Source organism: Clupea harengus, chromosome 25 (assembly GCF_900700415.2).
Source record: "Clupea harengus chromosome 25, Ch_v2.0.2, whole genome shotgun sequence".
NCBI classification, from domain to species: Eukaryota; Metazoa; Chordata; class Actinopteri; order Clupeiformes; family Clupeidae; genus Clupea; species Clupea harengus.
The window spans coordinates 11,166,154-11,175,103 of record NC_045176.1 but is presented as its reverse complement, the minus strand read 5'-3'; the positions used below and the strand labels follow the sequence as shown (position 1 = coordinate 11,175,103).

General features: G+C 41.1%; 1 protein-coding gene across 7 annotated transcripts in view; it reads left to right on the top strand.

Moving 5' to 3' along the window:
- Positions 1 to 1,489, top strand: part of LOC105900508 (zinc finger protein 521) — a 100,462-nt gene extending 98,973 nt beyond the window's left edge. For all 7 annotated transcript variants that reach the window (XM_031562908.2, XM_031562907.2, XM_031562906.2 and 4 more), the window contains exon 8: positions 1 to 1,489. This exon is cut by the window's left edge and continues 79 nt beyond it. The gene's annotated coding sequence lies outside the window, so the exon portion shown is untranslated.
- Positions 1,490 to 8,950: the final 7,461 nt, after the last annotated feature.

Sequence of the window (8,950 nt, the reverse complement as noted above, 5' to 3'; positions counted from 1 at the left end):
ATCGGAGGATGAAGACGATCCATGTGGCTCTGTCCATTTTTTGCACTGAACTCCAGTTTCAGTAACAGATTGTTTTTCCACAAAAGTGAAAAACAAACAAACAAAAAATTTTAAAAAAAAGACACATGACCCAAGGTCTTTGTGAATTGTAATGTTCAGTAACTGGCTAACGTGTAAATAATGTTCTTTATGTGTTGCTATTCTTCAGCTATCAAACAGTCTTGCATTTGCCAGTGTAAAAAAGTATTTCTTACAAAAAAGTTAAATAAAATGAACGAAACATGGCCATTGAAATGAAACAGTATGGAAATGAAACAGTATATGAAACAGACATCAGGACCAGTCATGGTGGACACAGTTGTGTAGTTACGGCTCTCAACAGCGCCCCACTCTAAGCTTGCCTCTGAACTCGCAGAGATGGAATGCTCGATCACCAGCAAACTGAAGCCTGCCATTTTGTGAATTACATTTCACAACTTTTCACAGTCACCTCAGTTTACAGGGCAAGCTGAGGGCGCGCGGATCATTCAAGCGTGGTCTGTCAATGTACAGAAAATAAAACGAAACAGCATTCTGATATATGCAAACCCAGTGACTCAGTGGGGGGAGGGGAGAAGGGGCCATCTCTGGGAGAGAATAGCCCCTGCCAATCCTCAGAGCAGTTACCACTAGCATGGCAGAAATGTCTGCTTCTCTGAACAAACCTGTATATTTCTGTTATTAATGTTTACTGTTTGGCCCGAAGTCTGGATTGTCTGGAAGTTTCCTTTCATCTTTGTTATATCAGTATATCACAATGGGGGTGGGGTGGGGGTGGGGGGAGGGTAATGAGCTCCTTTCAGTTCAGTCTTTCTCAAGGGGAGGTCACAGAGGCTTGTCCCCTACTCTCCCTGAAGCAGCCCTACCTTTGACTTATTTTATGTCTGATCCGTTGCGTCATAGAGGCAGGTGAAAGGCATTGTTCTATAGTCTGTACAGTATCCCTTAACCCAGCCCCACAAACACCCATAAGTTCCCTTCTATACCAGTTTTACATTCATTGAACCTGAGATGCACTTTTGTATGAAACTTTCATGCTTGGACGTTCTTGTTGAGAAAAAAAAATGTCATTACTGTCTTGAGAGAAGACTTCTACCACCTCAACTGAAAGACTCTGGTGAAACAAAATGTATCATGAACCGAAACCTCTGGTGTTAATTAAAAAAATGTCATGTACAAATATGAACTGAGATCTGAATTTGACAGACCTCCTTTTTTGTGTTGCACATGTGATGAAAATATTAAAACTGTATGATGAAATGGCTTTGCAGTCCCAAGACCCGTGCTTGTTTGTGTGTGAAAGAGAGAGAGAGAGACAGAGAGAGAAAGAGAGAGAGAATAAGGCCATTATATTTCTATTACTGTCTGTGTATGAAAACATCGCTTTACACACTATATTTTGACATGTGAATGATATTGACACTTAACAATAAAGTGTGAGTAAAAAAGGGATTTGTGTCAATGAAAATAATTTGCGATATTTTAAGTTTCTTGAGGCACCGTCAAACGCTCAAACCGTCGGCCGTGGCCACTTTGACTGATATGTGAAGCAATTACATCAACATAAGTGGCCCGACGGTAGCTCCCTTCTTGCATGAAATGAAACAGGGTGGCTCGTTAGCTTGCTTTCATCCTACAGTAAATCTTCTGATCTTTATATTGAAACAAATTAATAATTTACACTTTTCGATAGTTTTTTTTTAGCTATTCCTTTAAGTAGTTAAAATGTTTGTCAGATTGCCGTTTGCTATCGTAAATCTCTGGAGCATTGTTGTAGAATTCTATTGCGGCATAGAGGGTTAAAGCTCTGATAACTCCCTTAATCAGTATCAACACACATATTTGACTCGATAATAATTACATACACCAGACCAAAGCAGAATTAGCTCCATAACAGACTGACCATCAGTAGCTCATAAAAAATGATGACATTCAAGGACACATCAAACATTATGCAAATGTGTATTGTGTAATTGTTCAAATCGCTCCCACTCTCATCCCAAAACCACTCCCCAAAGCCTCCTGTCTGATGTGTGTAAATGTGACTGGATCTAATTGAGCTTTATATTTGTGGGCTGGGAAGGAGCGGATTGCCCCAAACACAACAGTCCACAAACGGCACAAACTGACCCTTTTAAAAGTAGTCTACTTTAGACTTATGGTGTTGAACAGTTGTAAGATGTGGTCCAGGGATTGTTTAGATGTTGTAGTCATTCAATTATTTATAAAATAGGAATTGAAGATGTTCAGCTATGTAGTGAAGTCAGAACAAGTCCAATTGTGATGAGAGAAAACTAAAACATTCTGAATTCACCAGGATACACGACCCTAGAACTTGGTCACAGAAGATCTATGTGGAAAAAAATATTCTACAAAGTGTTACCTTGTTAAACAAACACTTGTCCTTCTTCCAATCCCAGCAATATCAATGACAGAAAAATCTGCTTTATTATATTGTCATTTGGGAGATTGCAAAACTACCGGTTTTGGTGAGACTTTTTCACGGTTTAAATATTTCAATGCAAAGGTTAATGTACTGCACAGTATGGCCGTGTGTTTGAGTGTTGGTGTGCATGAGGCAAACTATGTATGCTCAAGATCTGTATTTAGTGTTACTTGTCAACCAAGTTACTCAACATAATGTTTTGTTACAAACTTTATTGACAAAATATATAGTAGCCTAATTCAAATGTCTCTTATCAAGGTTTCGTTATCTTCTTGTATGTCTTGTGAGGCCATTTGCGAAGTGACGCAGTGCTGGTTACATTCTTGAACACTTTGTTTTTTCAAAGTTGCCATCACCAGCTTCATTATTTGTTTGGTGTTAACTGCACACTGTTGACAGGGACAATCTGCTGGAAAATTAGCCTGATGTACGCATAAATAAAGCAGGGTGGTATGTACAAATCAGAAATGGTGCGATTCCATCCATCCCATTCTAACCATTAGACAGAATGTGGGGGCTTGGCAGCCCGGCAACAACGCAGAGAGCATCTCCCACTGCCAGGCACTTTTAATAAGCTTCAAGGGCATTTGAACCAGTCCAGAACGCAGCACTGCCAGAGCAGGACTGGCCCAGACCATCCATTACATTAAATCGGGTGGTGGCCTCCTGCTCATATTTGTGATTTAATTAAATTTGCTCGCAAAAGGCATCATGGAACCAACCGCAGCCCCCCCATCCCCACCCCCCCACCCCCCGTGTTTCTCTCAGCCAACCTCACCAGTGCAGTGCAAAACGCACACGGGCGAATAGAAAGTAGTGTGCTTTGTGTGCCACCCAAGAATGTGAAATTGTTGGGAAGGTGGGGGTAGGATGGTGGTAGGCATGGGGGGGGGGGGGGGGGAGTGTAGAGGGGCTCTTTGGCATGGCTGCTCTCAGGGGTGTGTTTAAAGTGTTATAATTACACACACCCCCGTCCGTCTCTGACAGCTTGAGCCTGACCGCACGGCTTGCACAAAGGTGTCTTTGCCGAAGCTAATCCCCGGCGGTGCCGTAACCCCCTGCGCTCGGCCGTCCACATGCACTCATAAATACAGAGACACTCACTTGTTCTGTAGCCTTGATGGGTCTTTATGTATACACGTAAGACTGGAAAAGTGGGTTTGTGATTCTCAGCAATACTGTCTTCTCCTCAACCCTCACCACCCCCGCAGCTCTGCATGTATCTCTCTCCTTAGACAGAGGAAGAACTTAAGTTAAACATATAACTAGCTGCAGGACTGTTGCTTCTGTTTGTTTGACCCTTTCATCAAACATACTTCATACTCGTGCTTCAAAATCTGCTGACTACTGTCCATTAAGGCTCCTAAGATGGTAGCTAGTGGATTTTAAAGTGCATATACTGTGCTTGCTCGTAACAGACGCCAAATCAAAACCGTCCTGCCAACTTTGTCTGGAAAACAAACCACTAATCCTCTCAAGTGCACTCAACCTTAGATCAAGGAGCCCAAAAACATATTTATTTTGTGTTCACCTGAACTCAAGCAAATCATAAATTCACTCAGACCAGTCTCCTCAAAAATGTTTACAATGTACTTTGTCCTCAGTATTGTTTTGTCCTTGCAGTTGCACTTTTTTGTCTCTTATTTTTTGTAGTTTTTCTATCTCGCAGGAGAATTTGGTTTTGTGAAATCTCACCACAATTCGGTTGAGTGTTCCTCCCACTGAAGGGACCTGGGAGACCTCTTATGGCATTCAATATGTGCACTGAAGCATGGGATCCAGATCCATTTGGCCAGAGCGTCCACTGGGACTGTCTGGGGTAACCCAATATCTCACACCGCTGGTCCCAAGGTGGGCGCCATCTTTTAGGCCAATGGCAGTGGGCCCATACTGCTCTCAGTAAAATGGCGGTCTCTGCCTCACTCTCACAATTTGTCAGTGTGGAAACATTATGTGCTGTTTCCCATGTTCTGACTACATATTTGGTTCATTGCCTGAATTTATAACATATACTAATGTTTTAAAAGTACAGGGATAGTATAGTATTTCTGAATAAATATGTTTTTGTTCTACAGGGAATTGAAGGAATAGTATGAGTGACTATGACCACATATTCTTTAATACCAAATTGAATATGAACAGAAAGTAAGGATAATAAACAACTATAAAGGATCAACAACATGTAGCTGGTCAGATTGAAAACAAAGTCATGCACAACTTGACAAAGTAACACTTGGAGCACAGCATGTGTGCATGTGTTATATTTAAGTGTGTTGGAACTTCTTCAAGCCGACACAAAGACAAAAAGTCTCAGGTGATAATTGGAGGGAAAGAAAGTGCCGAGCTGTGAATACTGCCTTCAGGTCTTGGAGGAGTTTCAGAGAAACCTGGCAACAGTGCACACATCCACCCCCACACTTTATCACAAATACACAAGATCACAAACACACAGCTTCACCAATGCAGAAGTTGGACTACGCTCCACTTAGATTCACTGTGTGTTTTTTTTTCTCCTGTATTCACGTTCTACTCCTTGAAGGCCAATAATGTATCACCTAGGGGCACAGATAAGCACCGCAATGCATACTGTAGCTGATCCCCCCCATCTCACCCCCTCTCTGTGCAGCTATGTCTGGGTAAAAAAAAACACACACACACGCACACACACACACACACACACACACACACACACACACACACACACACACACACACACACACACACACACACTCCCCCATCTCACCCACCCCACCTCACACTAACCCCAGTCATTGCCCGGATCCACCAGAGACAGAAGCAGAGCAGGAATGGGAACAGGAGGGATAGATTTCTCTCCCTCTCCAAACTGAATTAAATAGTAAGCAATGAATTTACAATCTCTTTGGGGTAGAAACGAACTCTCCTGCCTCCCAAAGCCAGTGTGTTCGGATGACAAAATGAGGACAAAGGAGAGTGATGGGCGCCATGACAGCCCATGGCTCATGTAATAAATATAACAGCCACTAATGTGAATGGAGCGTCTTTCACATTTTGACTGAAAATACCTGTCTGAAATCATGCCAACGGATATTATCAGCACACAGTGTTTTATCTCAGAGACAAATAATTAACCATTTAGAGCAGGGTGTTCTTACAGTTAAGGGCACAATTTCATATATGCGCGTTAGTGAGTCGGTGCTACAGTAATTGTCGCATGTGCATGTATCACACATAGAAAATCTAACCAATTAGGATCAAAGCAGAGGCCCTATTTAATGCATATGTTCCTCCCATGGTGTCGAGACTTACTGGTGTATGAAGAAATTTGAGGTAATTCATTGACAATTTATACGGGCATGTATTGTTATCTTACAGCCAAATATGTCAGGTCCTCCCTAAAAAGGATATTTTACTAGTGTTTTATCATACATTCACAACCACAATAATTCTTAAAGGTGCAGTGTGTAGTATTGTAACCAACTGAATGCCCCTCCCTCGCCCCTTTCTTTCCAAGCGTGTGGGAGAATGTACGGTGGCTGTCAGGTGCCAGTGGCTACTTCCAAAATGATGTCATCGCCTACAACCGCATCACATAGCCATAATAAAGTGTAAGTGCAATAAAGCCAAAAGTGATGAGATTACTTTAGATAGATAGTTAGAAATAGTCTTTAGTTATTTAGTCTTCAGGACTTTCATGGACTGTAAATTGTAAATTTGGCTATGTTAGTTGTTGGCTGACATTGTTTCCAAAGCTTTTTTGTTCAACGTTACACTTTTATTGGCAAAACTTTTCAGCAGCTGTGGTTTGATCTCGGTAATCTGACCAGGTCTTTTGGGTCCAAGAAAAATTCTAGTTTTTGCACATAAATGTAAAATGACAATCCTGGTAGCAATTAGATATTTTTCAACATTGGCATGGGAAAAAATGTATGAATGGCTATTTCTAAGCTAACGAAAACACAACGATTTGTAATTAAAGGTGATTATACACTAATAAAAGTTAATGTCTGATTCTCTTAGCACCGTAGTTGTCTTTTCCTAAGTCCTTATGAATTCTCCTTCACATCCTTTCTGGTTAGGAAAGGACATAGGACATCATTGTTTTGGCTATCTGACCACAGCCTGGGAGTACGTGACATAACAAGCACAACCCTGAAATACAGGCAATCACACATACATCACTCCCACCATATTATAATATCTAATTACAGACTTGTGCTGAATTGGTCAATTAAATCAAGGCATTCAATAGGTCCGTCTAAATAATGATCGTTGGTCTGTGCCCCAAACTGAACATTTCACCCTTGGAGCTTTAATTTGGTGGCAAAAATGGGTGAAAACAGTTGAAATCACTGAGGCTGAGGATTTTTCTAACACAGGCGATATCACACATTTTAGTCAAGGGTAAATGTACAAATAAAACTGCCTGTAAACAATTCAGACACGGTAAAGACAGTCATTGCGTCATTTAATTTCATGGAGTAGAGTATAGCATTACTCAACACACCTAATGACATTACACCCAAGACAGATATGTCAGTTGGCACTTGCTGCAGTGATTGCAAATAATGAGTTAGCTTGTTTTCTTCTCTTGACAGCTAATGACAGCTTCAGTACGGCAGAGGAACACAAATATCAAAGCCAGGCAAGGGTTTAATATAACCCCCTCCTTCTTTGAGATGCATTTTACAAGCACATTGTAAATAGGTGAATTAAAGTATTCTGACAACAAGTTAAAACAAACAGTATGCAGGAATTTACCCCTCTTTTCAGTTCTTTTTTTTATAGGCAACTAGGTTTGGTATCATCTTTAAATTCCTTTTGATGTTATATTAGTGTTTCAAAGAGGAGGGGGCAGGAACACCGATTAGTCTAAGCCCAGACCTATAGGGGGGTCCAGGGCAGGGATGGATTACCGAACGGGCCTACCGGGCCCAGACCCAGGAGCCCATGAGCTCAGGGGGCCCCTAAGCCAGAGCCTCTGCGTGAAGTCGCTGTTATGTATCTCTGATTTGTCGTTGAAAGAGGTGTACTTTGTTAATTTGCTGTTGGCTTTAATTGAGTGTACCTGCACTGTGTTAGAAAATGTGTATGTGCGCTGTTAATCATGTTGAGGTACAAGTGAATTTAGTTATTGTGCTGTTGAAAAAGAGTGTCATTACATTTAAGTGAGGTTTTGCCATCGCACAAACGCGGGGGGGGGGTGTGCTTTTACAGGCCCAGGGGCCCTTGGTTTCATAATCCATGGTCCAGGGGCATCCTCTCCCCTGGAAAATGAAAATGTGCTTAATTCTGGCAGCTAAATGCACCATTTTAAGAGAGAAATGGAAAGCCAGTGGGCTACTAGGATATCAAAGCGTAGGCTATATGCTACATTGCAACTTGCAACTTCTAATTTAGTGCAATCAAAACACTCAAACTGTTCTGCTCAGTAACCATAGCTGTGAAAAATTCATTTTTTATTGAACATTTATTTATTTTTTTCTTTCAATGACTCGTTAGTGAATAGGCGTACTGGGAGTTTACCATTACAGCGTTTAAATGCACACTTTTAAGCATTTGAGATAATAGGACCACATAAAGGCATGGTTTATACTGTTGCTATATTTACCAATGCAATGGTTAACTTCTCTCTCCGTTTTGATGGTGTTGTTGATTAACAGAGATTTCATGAGGGACATACTGTATGTTGGGGGGCAAGTGATCCCCCTAACCCCCCACCCCCCAGGTCTGTCACCCCTGTGTTATATGGTCATGTGAAGGACAGATAAACACACCAGTTGTTCCCACTAGGTACCCAGGCTTTGCACTATGAGGTTCTGTGGTTCAGGTGTGCAAAAGGCTGACATGACACCTGTCATAACCATGAAGGAGTCCTTACGAATGTTTATGACTGTCGTCATTACGAGTCATTCTGTCGATTATGTTGTTTTTAATGCAAAGTTGACATTGTTTCATTATTTACAACTACCCCTTCCAATTAACCAACCACATATGACTTGTAATGTTAACACAAAACTAAATAGTTTCTTTAAGTTTGATAAAAAGTTTTCTCTACACGTGGTGCATTGGCGGTGTTCCCTTTTATGAAAATATTGAGCAGGTGATAAGGAGACTGTCTGAAGAAGAAGTTTGAAACCACAGTTTAATAAACTTTTATGAGCCAAAGCAATACAAGTCAAAGCTGAAAATCTACCTAGCACTGCAATAGTAGTATGTGTATTGATCTTTGATTGGTCAACAGAAACGAGCCTATCAAAATGTTTGTTGTGCCCTTTTGTTGTGGTTGATAGAAAATTAAATATCTACATATTTCAGAGACTCCTCTCTCATTGGTATGTTGAACATGAGTCACAAACATACTAGAAATCTGAAGTGCAAACGGGGCTACGGTGTCACTGCAGTGGGACTTTTTCTGTATTTTAATTTTGTTGCTGTTTGTTTTTTCCCTTATTGATTCGACAGTGCTAGGTAATCGCTTTGCTT